Below are 18,089 nucleotides of genomic sequence, written 5' to 3'. Positions count from 1 at the left end.
CTGCTGGCCCATGACAGGAACCATTCCCGAAGCCAACTTGTCAGACATGGATTGGACTGGACAGTGGTTTGGAGAGGGATGCTGGTGAGGAGTGAGCTTCTTGGATCAGGTGGACACTTGAGACTACGTTGGCAACTCTTGCCTGGAGGGGAGATGAGAGGGTGGAGGGGGTTAGAAGCTGGCGAAAAAGACACGAAAAGAGAGAGTGGAGGGAGAGAGCAGGCTCTCTCATTAGGGGGAGTAATTGGGAGTGTGTAGCAAGGTGTATATGGGTTTTTGTGTGAGAGAGTGACTGGATTTGTAAACTTTCACTTAAAGCACAATAAAAATTATTAAAAAAAAAAAAGGCAATTGCCAGTAATTCCAGGGTGAAAGCCCCTTACTCTCTGGGTGACTAAGGAGATTTGGGTTAATTACAGGCAGGGGGCCAGCCTTAGTGTTTCTGGCATCCAGGGAAACGCTCTACTCACAAAACTTCTGGAGTTGTGTTCAGGACCCTTTCCTCGGTCCCTGTAGTATCTTCTCATCCTCCCAGGACCAGGTCAACTTCACCACTTCCTGCTCATCAACCCTGCCAAGGGCACTTCATCTGGATGCTCGCTCAGAACACTGGTTTACTCTGGCAGGTGATGCTAGCATGGCACCATGGGCAAGCAAGAGGCTACCCACAGAGTTCAGCTGAGATGCATGGTTCTTCACACCAGCCCTCCTGAAAATGAGGTGGGATAGATTAGGCCCCTACAATTCCCATCTCCTCTAAAATGTCTGCCCTGTAACTTACATTATTGTCTTATAGCTTTTCTTAACTCTGGTATTATTATTCAAATGTACATGCATATATTTTGTTTCTACAAAGCCATTACCAGGTCCTTGAGAACAGTGACCATGACTTCTATGTTTTAGGGTACCCTATAGGTATCCTTCCCTCTTGCATGCCAACAGAACCCTAATTTTGTTCAGGTGGCAATGTACCCAGTTTTGGACAGTGAGACCTAGAGGTAAGTTGTTGTGAAGGCTTCTGGGAAAGCTTTTGCCTTTCTGATAAAAAGAAGCAGTTGGCATTGCTGTTCCTCGTTTCTACTTGTTTTTTTTCCCTGCCTGAAATACAGATGTGATGGGTGGAGCTGCAGCAATGGCCTTGCAACCACGAGGGAACATCCAAAAGAATTGCACAGATGCTGACCCTGACACTGTTGAACTCATGAAGCAACACCAGTATCTGACTTCCTTCAAACTTATTGTTAGGTGAAAAAATACGTTCCTATATTTGTAGCCTCACAAACATGGTTGATAGAAGAAACAGTAGAAATAGTAGGAGCATGACCTCTACCTCATTATGTTCATTTCTGCCTCCTAACTCACACTCAAGTACACCCATGGAACAATGTATATCTCATGTGAAGCCTGAACTATAAATGGGTGTCTGGGAAATGAGGAAATATCTTTGACTTCCTCCCATTTAGCTTTCCCACTACAAAGGGGTTGGAATGGAGTTGAGTGAGTCAGTTTGCAATACCTGCCATACCATCCATGATGGGTAGGGAAAGAAGGGCCCCCATGCAAAATCCCTAACCGATGCCTCTCATATTAGTTAAGGAAAAAAACACGCTATAACAGACAAACCCCAAAATCTCAAGAGTTTAGCACAATAGAAGCTTATCACGCAATCCTGTGGTGTCCAAAATGGGTCTTAAAAACTGTGGAAGGGGACTGGGGGGCACTTTGTTCCGTGAGTCATTCCGGCACCCAGGCTGACTTCTTCAATATTCATCTGGCAGACAGATGAAAAGAGGGTGAGGAAGGCACGTCTGCTTCTTCAAAGCCTTGGCCTGAAAGAGGCATCCATCATTTATGCTCACATTCCACTCCTGAGAGCTCATCTTATCACCTCCACCTAAATGCAGGGGTAGGACATACAGTCCTTGGCTTGGCAGCAACTTCCCAGGGACAACTCTACTCTATGGAAGGATAGAACAAATCTTTGGGGAGCTGCCAGCTGTCTGCCATCAGCTAAACTTGTTATAATTACAGTGGAAGGTTTCGTCCCTAATTTCTGCGTTAAAACAAACAAACAAACAAACAAACCAAACCCGCTGCCATCAAGCTGGTTCCAACCCAGAACGCTCTTAATAGATAAATAGAAGAATGACTAGAAGGATGAATATCTCTTCATATCTCAACTCAACTATTGTAAAGAGCCATTAAAATATTTTTTATGTCAATTGCCCTTAAGAATAATTTTTCATAAGAATCATTTTTAATGGTTGTATAAGTCTTTTGAAGCTAGGGAAATGTTTATTAATAACCTTGGATGTATATTTTTAAATCCAGTTTATGCCATCGGTAAACGATACTAAACAAGGGCTTCTTGTTGTTGTGTGCCGTCGAGTCGATTCTGACTCATAACAGCCGTATAGGACAGAGTAGAACTGCCTCATAGGGTTTCCAAGGTTTATAAACTTGGAAGACAAAAATCGTATTCGCACTAACCTCTAACTGAAATTTTGTATTACCTTCCGTAATGAATGTAGGTAACAAATCACAGGAGTGTTAGCAGGAATTGTAACTGTCACCCACAGAAATCACAGATACTCTCATACAAGGTTACAGTTATTGCAGATATCTGGAAGTACTGCTTATGATCATCATTATTTCAAAATTATTGCAGTCATCAATCTGTTACTAGATCTTCATATTTCAACCACATTTACTACCATATTATAATACTTTAAATATTTTGAAAGCTGCATTTTAATATAATATTATACATTATGTTTTATGTACTTAAAATTTTTAATTTGAAAAGGGGTCCACAGGCTCCACTAGAATGCCAGAGGGGTCCATGAATCAAGTAAAATTAACTGCCCTCGCCCTGCCCCTGCTCTAGGGAGTGGAGCCCTGGTGGCAAAGCAGTTAACAGATCAGCTGCTAATTAAAAGTTCTGCAGCTCAAATCCACCAGTCACTCCTTGGGAACACTATGAGGCAGCTCTCCTCTGTGCTATAGGGTCCCTATCAGTTGGAATTGACTCAACAGCAATGGGTGGGGTTACAGCTTAGGTTGGGTTATGGCTCTAGGGAGTAAGCAAGGCTATTAATGCAATCAACTTTTCACCATCACTACTCCCCTCAGAGCCCAGCCTCTGCCAGTTTTTTCCGGCCTTAGGTTGCCTGTCTCTTCTCAGAGGCTGTGCACTGAGAACTCATTAGGGCCCAGGCCAGGCAGGGCCCCAAGGCAGGGGAGGCAGGGAAATGCATTCTTGTCCCATTTCTCCACCTCACAGCAAATCACCCCTCAAACCTGAACTGTGTGGACACTTTTCCAGATGACCTGGGGGCACCAAAGCAGCCTTTCAGTTTCAGCTTCTTTCTTACCTCCCAGTGAGCCCAGGATTTTTCACCTGAGCAGACAAGCTTTTGCAGTGAGGTGCACAGGTGTGCCTTTCCTCCCTGGCAAACATTCGCAGCTTCTCCTGGCAGGTTCCAGGACAGGACATGTTAATAAAAATATATATATAAATATATTAATAAAAAAAAAAAAATACCTGCTATTAATTGGAGCCTGATTAGTAGACCTTATGGATTATTTGCAGTTTGTAGCTAATGGGGATCAAAGCTTGCACATACAACAGCCTCCCTCCAGAAGCCTGGATCACCCCAGTCTGCGCATCCATGCTTTGTGAGAGCAGGAGAATAGGAGGTTTATCACATGAGGGCCCCACAGTGGAAATGACTGACCCCGTCCCCCGCAACTTCTGCAGGACACAGACGAAGCCCTTCCTCAGTGCATGCAAGGGAGGATGGGTACATGAAGGGGGGGCTCCATGTGATTTAGTCAGTGGCAGGAGATTTTCGCTGGTACCCCTGTCCCCCAGCTGGGCACTCACAAGCACCCTGAAGTGTTTTTCTTTTTTTAAATCATAGCCTTTAAATGCTCTTTGTGTTTATAATTAGTCAAAAGCCCTGGGATGGCTCAATTCGAATCACTGTGCAGGGCCCGCCCCCCTTGGTTGCCCAAGGGTCGTTATTAGCCCTGGGATGATCAGCAAGCCTGGTTGGCAGGGGTGTTTGCAACACGCCCCCAGCCCTTTCTGCCACAAAGAAAAATGTGTTAGCATCTTGGCTTTCTAGCTGCCATTCAGATTCTTTGCTTTTCAGTCAGGATTTCCTAGAAACATTTATTTATTTTGAAATCTTATCACTGATTTTTTGGTAGAGATTTGTAAATCTTGTCCGTGAGAAATAATGTCATGTTTGAGATTCTTCACAACTCAAAGAAAGGATACGATGGAGTTTTGTTGCTCTTGTGTGTCATCGAGTCAACTCCAACTCATAGTGAATCTATATGACAGAGTAGAACTGCCCCGTAGGGTTTCCAAGGAGCAGCTGGCGGATTTGAACCGCCGCCGTTTTGGTTAGCAGCCTGTGCTCTTTAGCACTATGCCACCAGGACTCCAGAATGGGAGTAGGGACGTTTACTGTTAGGTTAAGAATGGGCCTTCTGTTTTGGAAAATTGTTTGTCAGTATCTACTACAGCTAAACAAAGACACACACTAAACTAACCAAACCCATTGCCATGGAGTCAATTCCAACTCATAGTGATCCTACAGGACAGAGTACAACTGCCCCGTAGGGTTTCCAAGGAGCAGCTGGTGGATTCAAACCGCTGACTCTTTGGTTAGCAGCCAAGCTCTTAACCATTGTGCCACCAGGGCTCCCAGACACACACTATGTGACCCAGCAATTCCATTCCTACATTATTCCCACAGACATGTGAACTGCATCCCCCCAAAATGTACAGAGATGTTTCCAGCTGCATTACTTATAATAACCCCAAACTAGAAACAGCCTGAATGTCCACCAACAATACAATGAATAAAAAAGTTTGGTGAATTCAGAAAATGGAACACTATACAGCAACGACAATACAAACCACAATTACATGCAACAATGTGGGTGAATCTCATACATGTAAAGTTGAGCGAAAGAGGCTAGACATAAAAGAGAATATGCTAGATCATTCTAATTTTTTAATTTTTATTGTGCTTTAAGTGAAAGTTTACAAATCAAGTCAATCTGTCACATATAAGCTTATATACACCTTACTCCATGCTCCCACTTACTCTCCCCCTAATGAGTCAGCCCACTCCCTCCTTCCAGTCTCTCCTTTCCTGACGATTTTGCCAGTTTCTAACCCTCCCTACCCTCCTGTCTCCCCTCCAGACAGATGCCAACACAGTCTCAAGTGTCCACCTGATACAAGTAGCTCACTCTTCGTCAGCATCTCTCTCCAACCCATTGTCCAGTCCCTTCCATGTCTGATGAGTTGTCTTCGGGAATGGTTCCTATCCTGGACCAACAGAAGGTTTCGGGACCATGACGGCCGGGATTCCTCTAGTCTCAGTCAGACCATTAAGTATGGTCTTTTTATGAGAATTTGGGGTCTGCATCCCACTGTTCTCCTGCTCCCTCAGGGGTTCTCTGTTGTGCTCCCTGTCAGGGCAGTCATCGGTTGTGGCCTGGCACCATCTAGTTCTTCTGGTCTCAGGACGATATAAGTCTCTGGTTCATGTCGCCCTTTCAGTCTCTTGGGCTCATAGTTATCCTGTGACCTTGGGGTTCTTCATTCTCCTTTGATCCAGGTGGGTTGAGAAGAGTTGAATTTTTTTTTTTTTTTTAGATGGCCGCTTCTTAGCATTTAAGACCCCAGACGCCACATTTCAAAGTGGGATGCAGAATGTTTTCATAATAGAATTATTTTGCCAATTGACTAAGAAGTCCCCTTAAGCCATAGTCCCCAAATCCCCGCCCTTGCTCTGCTGACCTTCGAAGCATTCAGTTTATCCTGGACACTTCTTTGCTTTTGGTCCAGTCCAGTTGAGCTGACCTTCCCCGTATTGAGTATTGTCCTTCCCTTCACTTAAAGTAGTTCTTAACTACTAACTAATCAGTAAATAACCCTCTCCCACCCTCCCTCCCTCCCCCCCATAACCACAAAAGTATGTGTCCTCAGTTTATACTATTTCTCAAGATCTTATAATAGTGGTCTTATACAATATTTGTCCTTTTGCCTCTGACTAATTTTTTTTTAATTTCACTTAGCATAATGCCTTCCAGGTTCCTCTATGTTATGAAATGTTTAACAGATTCATCACTGTTCTTTATTGATGCGTAGTATTCCATTGTGTGAATATAGCATAATTTATTTATCCATTCATCCGTCGATGGACACCTTGGTTGCTTCCGGCTTTTTGCTATTGTAAACAGAGCTGCAATAAACATGGGTATGCATATATCTGTTCGTGTAAAGGCTCTTATTTCTCTAGGGTATATTCCGAGGAGTGGGATTTCTGGATTCTATGGTAGTTCTATTTCTAACTTTTTAAGAAAACGCCAGATAGATTTCCAAAGTGGTTGTACCATTTTACATTCCCACCAGCAGTGTATAAGAGTTCCAATCTCTCCGCAGCCTGTCCAACATTTATTATGTTGTGTCTTTTGGATTAATGCCAGCCTTGTTGGAGTGAGATGGAATCTCATCGGAGTTTGAATTTGCATTTCTCTAATGGCTAATGATCGAGAACATTTTCTCATGTATCTGTTAGCTGCCTGAATATCTTCTTTAGCTAAGTGTGTGTTCATATCCTTTGCCCACTTCTTGATTGGGTTGTTTGTCTTTTTGTGGTTGAGTTTTGACAGAATCATATAGATTTTAGAGATCAGGCGCTGGTCGGAGATGTCATAGCTGAAAATTCTTTCCCAATCTGTAGGTGGTCTTTTTACTCTTTTGGTGAAGTCTTTAGACGAGCATAGGTGTTTGATTTTTAGGAGCTCCCAGTTATCTGGTTTCTCTTCGGCATTTTTGGTAATGTTTTGTATTCTGTTTATGCCTTGTATTAGGGCTCCTAACGTTGTCCCTATTTTTTCTTCCATGATCTTTATCGTTTTAGTCTTTATCTTTAGGTCTTTGATCCACTTGGAGTTAGTTTTTGTGCATGGCGTGAAGTATGGGTCCTGTTTCATTTTTTTGCAAATGGACATCCAGTTATGCCAGCACCATTTGTTAAAAAGACTATCTTTTCCCCAATTAAGTGACACTGGACCTTTGTCAAATATCAGCTGCTCATATGTGGATGGATTTATATCTGGGTTCTCAATTCTGTCCCATTGGTCTATGTGCCTGTTCTTGTACCAGTACCAGGCTGTTTCGACTACTGTGGCTGTATAATACATTCTAAAATGAGGTAGAGTGAGGCCTCCCACTTTCTTCTTGTTTTCAGTAATGCTTTACTTATCCGAGAATTCTTTCCCTTCCATATGAAGTTGGTGATTTGTTTCTCCATCACATTAAGAAATGGCATTGGAATTTGGATCGGAAGTGCATTGTATGTATAGATGGCTTTTGGTAGAATAGACATTTTTACTATGTTAAGTCTTCCTATCCACGAGCAAGGTATGTTTTTCCACTTATGTAGGTCCTTTTTAGTTTCTTGCTCTAGTACTTTGTAGTTTTGTTTGTATAAGTCTTTTACATCTTTGGTAAGATTTATTCCTAAGCATTTTATCTTCTTGGGGGCTAGTGTGAATGGTACTGATTTGGTGATTTCCTCTTCGATGTGCTTTTTGTTGATGTAGAGGAATCCAAGTGATTTTTGTATGTTTATTTTATAACCTGAGACTCTGCCAAACTCTATTAGTTTCGGTAGTTTTCCGGAGGATTCCTTAGGGTTTTCTGTGTATAAGATCATGTCATCTGCAGATAGAGATAATTTGACTTCCTCCTTGCCAAACCAGATGCTCTTTATTTCGTTGTCTAGCCTAATTGCTCTGGCCAGGACCTCTAGCACAATGTTGAATAAGAGCGGTGATAAAGGGCATCCTTGTCTGGTTCCTGTTCTCAAGGGAAATGCTTTCAGGCTCTCTCTATTTAGGGTGATGTTGGCTGTTGGCTTTGTATAGATGCCCTTTATTATGTTGAGGAATTTTCCTTCTATTCCTATTTTGCTGAGAGTTTTTATCGTAAGTGGGTGTTGGACTTTGTCAAATGCCTTTTCTGCACAAATTGGTAAGACCATGTGGTTTTTGCCTTTTGTTTTATTTATACGGTAGATTACATTAATGGTTTTTCTAATATTAAACCAGCCTTGCATACCTAGTATACATCCCACTCTGTCGTGGTGGATTATTTTTTTGATATGTTGTTGAATTGTATTGGCTAGAATTTTGTGGAAGATTTTTGCATCTATGTTCATGAGAGATAGAGGTCTGTAATTTTCTTTTTTTGTGATGTCTTTACCGGGTTTTGGTATCAGGGATATGGTGGCTTCAGAGAATGAGTTAGGTAGTATTCCATCATTTTCTATGCTTTGAAATACCTTTAGCAGTAGTGGTGTTAACTCTTCTCTGAAAGTTTGGTAGAACTCTGCAGTGAAGCCGTCCGGGCCAGGGCTTTTTTTTTTGTTGGGGAGTTTTTGGACTGCCTTTTCAATCTCTTTTTTTGTTATGGGTCTATTTAGTTGTTCTACTTCTGAATGTGTTAGTTTAGGTAGGTAGTGTTTTTCCAGGAATTCATCCATTTCTTCTAGGTTTTCAAATTTGTTAGAGTACAATTTTTCATAATAATCTGATATGATTCGTTTAATTTCATTTGGGTCTGTTGTGATGTGGCCCATCTCTTTTCTCATTCGGGTTATTTGTTTCCTTTCCTGTATTTCTTTACTCAGTCTGGCCAATGGTTTTTCAATTTTGTTATTTTTCTCAAACAACCAGCTTTTGGCTTTGTTAATTCTCTCAGTTGTTTTTCTGTTCTCTAATTCATTTAGTTCAGGTCTAATTTTTATTATTTGTTTTCTTCTGGTGCCTGATGGATTCTTTTGTTGCCCACTTTTTATTTGTTCAAGTTGTAGGGACAGTTCTCTGATTTCGGCTCTTTCTTCTTTATGTATGTGTGCATTTATCGATATAAATTCACCTCTGAACACATCTTTTGCTGTGTCCCTGAGGTTTTGATAGGAAGTGTTTTCATTCTCGTTGCATTCTATGAATTTCTTTATTCCCTCCTTAATGTCTTCTATAACCCAGTCTTTTTTGAGCAGGGTATTGTTCAGTTTCCAAGTATTTGATTTCTTTTCCCTAATTTTCTGTTACTGATTTCCACTTTTATGGCCTTGTGGTCTGAGAGGATGCTTTGTAATATTTCGATGTTTTGGATTTTGCAAAGGTTTGTTTTATGACCTACTATGTGGTCTATTCTAGAGAATGTTCCATGTGCACTAGAAAAAAAAAGGATACTTTGCAACTATTGGGTGGAGTGTTCTGTATAAGTCAATGAGGTCAAGTTGGTTGACTGTAGCAACTAGGTCTTTTGTGTCTCTATTGAGCTTCTTACTGGAAGTCCTGTCCTTCTCCGAAAGTGGTGTGTTGAAGTCTCCTACTATAATTGTGGACATGTCTATCTCACTTTTCAGTTCTGTTAAAGTTTGTTTTATGTATCTTGCAGCTCTGTCATTAGGTGCATAAATATTTAATATGGTTATATCTTCCTGGTCTATTGTCCCTTTAATCATTATGTAGTGTCCTTCTTTATCCTTTGTTGTGGATTTAACTTTAAAGTCTATTTTGTCAGAAATTAATATTGCTACTCCTGGTCTTTTTTGCTTGGTATATTTTTTTCCATTCTATGAGGTTTAGTTTGTTTGTGTCTCTAAGTCTAAGGTGTCTCTTGTAGGCAGCGCATACACAGATCGTGTTTCTTTATCCAGTTTGAGACTCTCTGTCTCTTTGTTAGTGCATTTAGTCCATTTACATTCAGCGTAATTATAGATATGTGTTTAATGCTGTCATTTTGATGTCTTTTTGTGTGTGTTGTTGACAATTTCATTTTTCCACTTACGTTTTTGTGCTGAGACGTTTTTCTTTGTAAATTGTGTGCTCCTCATTTTCATAGTAGTTGACTTTATTTTTGCTGAGTTGTTATGTTTTTCTTTTGAGTTATGGAGTTGTTATACCTCTTTGTGGTTACCTTAATATTTACCCCTTTTTTTCTAAGTAAAAACCTAACTTGTATTGTCCTATATCGCCTTGTATCCCTCTCCATATGGCAGTTCTGTGCCACCTGTATTTGGTCCCTCTTTTTGATTATTGTGATCTTTTACATAATGACTTCAATGATTCCCTGTTTTGAGCGTTTTTTTCTTTTTAAAATTAATCTTAATTTTTGTGATTTCCCTATTTGTGTTGATATCAGGATGTTCTGTTCTTTGACCTTGTGTTGTGTTGTTATCTGACGTTATTGATTTTCTGACCAAACAATTTCCTTTAGTATTTCTTGGAGCTTTGGTTTGGTTTTTGCATATTCTCTAAGCTTGTGTTTATCTGTAAATGTTTTAATTTCGCCTTCATATTAGAGAGAGAGTTTTCCTGGATAAAGGATCCTTGGCTGGCAGTTTTTCTCCTTCAGTGCTCTATATATGTCATCCCATTCCCTTCTTGACTGCATGGTTTCTGCTGACTAGTCTGAACTTATTGATTCTCCTTTGTAGGAGACCTTTCTTTTATCCCTGGCTGCTTTTAAAATTTTCTCTTTATCTTTGGTTTTTGCAAGTTTGATGATAATATGTCTTGGTGATTTTCTTTTTGGATCAATCTTATATGCGGTTCTATGAGCATCTTGGATAGATATCCTGTCATCTTTCAAGATGTCAGGGAATTTTTCCGAGCACAGATCTTCAACTATTCTCTCTGTATATTCTGTTATCCCTCCCTGTTCTCGGACTCCAATCACATGCAAGTTATTCTTCTTGATAGAGTCCCACATGATTCTTAGGGTTTCTTCATTTTTTTTAAATTTGTTTATCTAATTTTTTTCCAGCTATATTGGTGTCCATTCCCTTGTCCTCCAGATCCCCCACTCTGCATTCCAATTGCTCGAGTCTTCTCCTCTGACTTCCTATTGAGTTGTCTAATTCTATAATTTTACTGTTAATCTTTTGGATTTCTGAATGCTGCCTCTCTATCGATTCTTGAAGCTTATTAATTTTTCCACTATGCTCTTGAATAATCTTTTTGATTTCTTCAACAGCTTTATCAGTGTGTTTCTTGGCTTTTTCTGTTGATTGACTTATTTCATTTCTGAGATCATCCCTGATATCTTGAAGCATTCTGCAAATTAGTTTTTTATACCCTGCATCTGGCAATTCCAGTATTGTACCTTCATTTGGGAAAGATTTTGATTCTTTAGTTTGGGGAGTTTTAGAAGCAATCATGGTCTGCTTCTTCACGTGGTTTGATATCGAATGCTGTCTCCGACCCATCTCTAAGATATTGTAGTGATTTATTTTATATTTGCTCACCGAGTCTTATTGTGTTTTGTTTTCTTTCAATATACATAGATGGGCTCCTAGATTGCGCTGTCCTGATTGCTGTATCCCTTGAATCACTTATGTCCTATTATCAGCTGGTTTAGGCTGTTACCAGATATATAAGCCTAAGAGTCCATTCACTATTCTTGAGTAGTATCTGATTTTAGGTCATCAAGTGTGTGGTACAGACTGTCACAAGTCAATAAACACACGCAATGAAAGTGCCTCATTTGGTCCTGCCCTGGGGGCCCTTTGCATGATTCCCTCTTCTTCAAGTGCTCTTTCTTCTAATAGTTTTTGTCACTTACGACCCAGCTTAAATGTCACCTTCTCATAGAGGCCTTTCCTGCCACCCAGTCACCCTTTAGAAAATCCCTCAATTTTCATTCTCTGAGTACAACCAGTTGCCATTGAGTCGATGCCGATTCACAGCAACCCCGTGTATGTCAGAGTAGAACTGTGCTCTACGGGGTTTTCAATGGCTGATGTTTCGGAAGTGGATCACCAGGTCTTGAATTCGAACCACCAACCTTTCAATTTGTAGCTAAGCACCTTATCCATTTGCACCACCCAGAGACTCCATTCTATGGGGAGCATTTCCCATTATCGGATAGTTCCTTATATGTTTATTGGTTTATTTGTTTACAGTGTCTTTCTCCCCATAGAAGGTAAACTCCGGGAGCAGCAGATCTTGTCTGTCGTGTTCACTACTGTATCTCAAGCTCTTAAAACTGTGCCCGGCATGTAAGTGGTGCTCAATCAATAAGTATTTGAATAAATGATGACATAAATTTGGCTCTCAACCCTTTCACTACTAAGGAAAACATTTTATTCTTTATCCTCTACAGTTTACTGGTGATTTTACATACCTGTCTGTCTCCAAAAACTGCACTTATGCAATAATTTGCACACTTCTTTAAAAAAAAAAAAAGGATATACATATATTAACAGCTGATTACATTCTCTGCTTCTCATGAAAAAACTGGGGTAATCTGAGAGGGCTTATAGAATTCCAGCCAGAAACAATGCAAATGGACATTTTCATCAGGGAGTTTTCTTACCCTGGATAAATGTGTGATATTTAAGGGGAATTTAGAAATCTTGGAAATAGCACACGGGCCCTCGTTACTATCCTCACAGGCTCCCGGTGGACATGAGTGATAGGCAGCTCTCCAGCCACCACACTAGAGTTCATTATCAAGTCTATCAAAGTCATTTCCCAACCAGCCATACACTGAACACACACCTGCCTCACGCAGACCAGGCACTGTGCTACGCTCCGGTGTACAGAGTTGAACAAGACATGGTCTCTGGCCTCAAGGTGTTCAGATACTATAGAGGAGCCTAAGACCAAAACAGACAAATATTATATGTTGTGATTCATGCAGTGTTGGAGCTAGGCAGAGACTGCTGGGCAAACACACTGGAAAGGCACCTAACACAACCTGGGAGGGTTGGGGTGGAGGGCTGCCTGGAAGAGACACTGCTCTTGTTGAGTGTTAAATGATGGGAAGCAGTAGCCAGGAGAATGGAGTGGGGATAGCTGGGCAGAAGGGCCAGCAAGGCTATGGGCACAGAGGGGAGGGATGAAACAGCTTGAGTGAGAACAATGAGCAGAGAAGAAAGGAGAAGAGCTGGGGGATGAGGTGAGCTGGGCAGCAGGAACCACTTGGTCCAACACTGGGTCCCAGTTCTGACGACCAGATCCTGTCTTGTTCCTTCTATCCTCCCTGTCTTATCAACCCACCTGGGCCCTAGGAACCTGCAGTTTCAGAACCAGGATGCAGATTTATGAAGAGCAACATGGACATTTTGGCCATTGTCCTTCTTTTCTTAAGAAGAATTTTTTGCCTGCCTTGGAGGCCCAGAAGATAAATATTTTTCTCTTACACTTCTTTTGGCCCCTAGTAGCAGCTAGCTTTTAAAAAGTCAGCGTGTGTCCACTCACTCTGAGAAACTTCAGCGAAGAATCCAGGAAATTTCCGCTACTTAGACAACTGGCAAAGACAGTACTTTTCTCCCAGCACCAGGCAACCGTTTCACCCATACTGTGGTTAGATGGCAGGATAAAGAGCAAATTGGAGGAAAAGATTAAGATGTAATTGAACCTGTTTTTTCTGGTTTATGAGAAACCTTGGAGACCCATGTTTTGTTTTCCTGCTCCACAATGAACAAGTGAACTATTTCTTGTGACTTCATCTGCTTTGTTAATCAAAAAATAGGATCCATAATACTGAAAAAATTAATTTTGGGAGAAATTCTACCTGTATTAGTACTGGTTGCCATGGAATCTACCCCAACTCATGATGACTCCATGTGTATTAAAGTAGAAATGTTCTTCACAGGGTTTTCAATCACTTATTTTTCAGATGTAGATCTCCAGGCCTTTCTTCCAAGGTGCCTCTGGGTGGACTCTAACCTCCAACTTTTGAGTTTAGCAGCAGAGCTTGTTAACCATTTGCACCACCCCAGCACTCACTCCTATGGGGGTAGATTCACATCTGCCTTCCCATGCTGCTCACCAAGGGGCAAACTAAATCCCTTTAACATGGACTGCTCAGGAAAAAATATTTTCCCCAGAGTGCTGGATTTTCTTGTTTTTGTTTGTTTTTATTTAAGCCCATACCTAGAATCCGCCTTTAGTCTCAAAACCAGTCTATCACTCTAGTCGTACACAAACTCCCACACCAATGATGCTTAAAGACCTGGAGACACACACTCCAGGAGGCCAGTGTTGGGACAAAGTTCTACTGAGCACGTTGGGGAGAAAGAAGAGGAGTCCGCAGGTGAGTGTGTGGCATCTTATCTGGCAAAACGCTGCCCACGTGGCTGCCTAGGGCTGATGGCATAGAGGCTTTGGGCCTGGGGTGGAGGCAGAGAGCAGCAGGGAGGGCAGGGTTAATGGCAGCACCATGACCATCAGAAAGGGCATGAAGCTTCCTGGTCTCACAGCATGGTGACCATCAGAGATGATAACAAGTTCCAGGGTGAATGGAATTGAGACAGAGCCCCCACAGTGCTGTGTTCTTTCCCTAGCTTCCTCCCCTACAGGGCTGTATTGAAAAATCTTTTCCTTTGCTGGGCTCTCCCCACCCCACAGCTTTGCATTTGAATCTTGCTTTTGCTTAGAGGTTATACATAAACCTCATTGCACCTGCATAGTACGATTAAGACTGATGCTGACTTAACTTGTATGAACTCCCTGCTTGTAAACCCCTTTAAAAGTAACTTGCCTGCCCATCCCTGGTGAGCAGTCTTGGTGGCAGCAGCTCTGGCTGACTCCATTTCCTTGCACAACAGAATAAAGGTGCCTTTCCTGTTCTCCCACCTTGGTCTCTCGTTTATTGGCCAATATGAGTCATGACCAGTAAGCACCTGGGGTTTCCACCCAGTAACAGGAGTATGAGAGCTTGATCTTGTAGGAGGATTGCCATACTTAACAACTAAAAATACAGGAGTCTTACTTCAATTTGAATTTCAGATAAACAACAAATAATATTTTAGTACAGCCTAAATATTGCATGGAATATACTTACACTAACAAATTATTTGTAGTTTATCTGAAATTCAAATATATCTGAAAGTCCTGTATTTCATCTGGCAACTCTAACTTGTAGGTCTATAGCTCACCAGCTTCCATACCTGTCCCATTCCACCTGTTTTGGGGTTTTTAGTTCCTACTAAAATTGCCCCCAGACAATATGCAATGGGTGAGGGGAGATCTAAGGGCAACCCGCTTTATTAATTGAACGAGTAGTAGTTGTTGTTGTTATTAGGTGCCGCCGAGTCGGTTCTGTCCCATAGCAACCCTATGCACAACAGAACGAAACACTGCCCGGTCCAGAGCCATCGTTACAATCATTGATATGCTTGAGCTCACTGTTGCAGTCACTGTGTCAATCCACCTCGTTGAAGGTCTTCCTCTTTTCCACCGACCCTGTACTTTACCTAGCATGATGTCCTTCTCAAGGGACTGATCCTTCCTGACAACATGTCCAAACTATGTAAGACGCAGTCTCACCATCCTTGCCTCCAAGGAGCATTCTGCCTGTATTTCTTCTAAGACAGATTTGTTTGTTCTTTTGGCAGTCCATGCTATATTCAATATCCTTTGCCAACATCACAATTCAAAGGCATCAATTCTTCTTCAGTCTTCCTTATTCATTGTCCAGCTTTTGCATGCATATGATGCGATTGAAGATACCATGGCTTGGGACAGGCGCGCCTTACTCTTCAAGGTGACATCTTTGCTCTTCAAATGCTTTAAAGAGGTCCTTTGCAGCAGATTTGCCCAATGCGATGAGTCTTTTGATTTCTTGACTGGTGCTTCCATGGCTGGGGATTGTGGATCCAAGTAAAATGAAATCCTTGACAACTTCGATCTTTTCCCCGTTTATCATGATGTTTCTCATTGGTCCAGTTGTGAGCATTTTTGTTTTCTTTATGTTGAGGTGCAATCCATACTGAAGGCTGTGGTCTTTGATCCTCATTAGTAAGTGCTTCAAGGCCTCTTCACTTTCAGCAAGCAAGGTTGTGTCATCTGCATAACGCAGGTTGTTAATGAGTCTTCCTCCAATCCTGATGCCCTGTTCTTCTTCATATAGTCCAGCTTCTCAGATTCTTTGCTCAGAATACAGACTGAATAGGTATGGTGAAAGGATACAACACTGACGCACACCTTTCCTGACTTAAAACTAATCAGTATCCCCTTGTTCTGTCCAAACAACAGCCTCTTGATCTATGTAAAGGCTCCTCATGATAACAATTAAGTGTTCTGGAATTCCCATTCTTTGAAATGTTATCCACAATTTGTTATGATCCACACAGTCGAATGCTTTCCATAGTCAATAATACACGGATAAATATTCTTCTGGTATTCTCTGCTTTCAGCCACAATGCATCTGACATGAGCAATGATATCCCTGTTTCCTCTTCCTCGTCTGAAACCAGCCTGAATTTCTGGCAGTTCCCTGTTGATATTCTGCTGCAGCCATTTTTGAATGATCTTCAGCAAAATTTGCTGAGAATGACAACTTGAAGAGGAATGGTGTTGCATTCATCGTCAAAAAGAATGTTTCGAGATCTGTCCTGAAGTACAACGCTGTCAGTGATAGGGTAATGTCCATACGCCTACAAGGAAGATCAGTTACTATGACTTTTATTCAAATTTATGCACCAACCACTAGGACCAAAGATGAAGAAATAGAAGATTTTTATCAGCTGCTGCAGTCTAAAATTGATCAAACACGCAATCAAGATGCATTGATAATTACTGGCGATTGGAATGTGAAAGATGGAAACAAAGAAGAAGGCTCAGTAGTTGGAAAATATGGCCTTGGTGATAGAAACAATGCCGGAGATCAAATGTTAGAATTTTGCAAGACCGATGACTTCTTCACTGCAAATACCTTCTTTCACCAACATAAACGGCGACTATACACATGGACCTCACCAGATGGAACACACAGAAATGAAACTGACTACATCTGTGGAAAGAGAGAATGGAAAAGCTCAGTATCATCAGTTAGAACAAGGCCAGGGGCCGACTGTGGAACAGACCATCAATTGCTCCTATGCAAGTTCAAGCTGAAACTGGAGAAAATCAGAGCAAGTCCACGAGAGTCAAAATATGACCTTGAGTATATCCCACCTGAATTTAGAGACCATCCCAAGAATAGATTTGACACACCGAACGCTCTTGCCTGCTCTGGATCCTGCAGCTGCCTCCTGTTCATCTGACCTCCGTTTCTTGGGACTTGAGCTAGCACCTTACCTGCTGATCTTGGGCTTCATCAATCCTCACATCCCATGAACAAGAGCCCTGCTCTACAACCTGTCAGTCTTGGGTTTGCCAGCCCCAGCAGCTACATGAATCAGGAGAAGCCTCTATCCTGATCCACGGATGTGGGATGATCCAGCCTCTATAATGCTGTGAGCCATTTCCTTGATATAAATCTCTCTCTCTCTCTCTCCCTCTACTTATCTGCTTTACTGGTTTTGCTTCTCCAGAGAACCCAGCCTAAGACACTAGGGGACATAAATTTTGGCATAAATAGGCCATCAAACAAAACTACAAATGCACAAATGACAGAACATAAATTAGATAACTGGGACCATATAAATATTAAATATTTATACCCATCAAAAGACTTTACTAAGAGAGTAAAGAGAAAGCCTATTGACTGAGAAAAAAATCTTTGGCAACAACATATCTCATAATGGTCTAATCTCTAAAATATATAGAAAACTTCAACTCAAGAACAAAAAGACAAATAATCCATTCAGAAAATGGGCAAAGGACATGAACAGATACTTCCAAAGAGCATATAAGGCAGCCAACAAATACATGAAAAGATGTTCATGATCATTAGCCATTAAAGGGACATCAATCAAAACTACAATGAGATACCATCAAACCCCTGCAAAAATGGCAATGAACAAAAAAACAGAAACGACAAATGCTGATGAGGTTGTGGGGGATTGGAACTCTTACACACTGCTGGTGGGATTTTAAAATGGTAAAAGCACTATGGAAAACAGTACGGTGCTTCCTCAAAAAGCTAGAAATAGAAATACCTTATAATCCAGCAATCCCACTCCTAGGTATATATCCTAGAGATATAAGAGCAGTGACACAAATATATATAAGCACATTCATGTTCGTTGCAGCATTATTCACAATAGCAAAAAGGTGGAAACACCAAAGTGCCCATCAACAGAGAAATGGAT

General features: G+C 41.3%; 1 protein-coding gene and 1 long non-coding RNA gene across 7 annotated transcripts in view; one reads left to right on the top strand and one right to left on the bottom strand.

Moving 5' to 3' along the window:
- The window catches only part of LOC126068361 (uncharacterized), a 515,560-nt gene that overhangs the window by 31,775 nt on the left and 465,696 nt on the right, over positions 1-18,089 (bottom strand). For all 6 annotated transcript variants that reach the window (XR_007515635.1, XR_007515636.1, XR_007515634.1 and 3 more), the window contains one exon: positions 471-709. This is a non-coding gene — a long non-coding RNA (uncharacterized LOC126068361). The remainder of the gene's footprint in view (positions 1-470; positions 710-18,089) is intronic.
- The window catches only part of LOC126068310 (ral guanine nucleotide dissociation stimulator-like), a 1,065,244-nt gene that overhangs the window by 680,782 nt on the left and 366,373 nt on the right, over positions 1-18,089 (top strand). The window lies entirely within an intron of this gene.

This window comes from Elephas maximus, chromosome 27 (assembly GCF_024166365.1).
Source record: "Elephas maximus indicus isolate mEleMax1 chromosome 27, mEleMax1 primary haplotype, whole genome shotgun sequence".
NCBI lineage: Eukaryota > Metazoa > Chordata > Mammalia > Proboscidea > Elephantidae > Elephas > Elephas maximus.
This window is presented reverse-complemented; position numbering and strand designations above follow the sequence as displayed.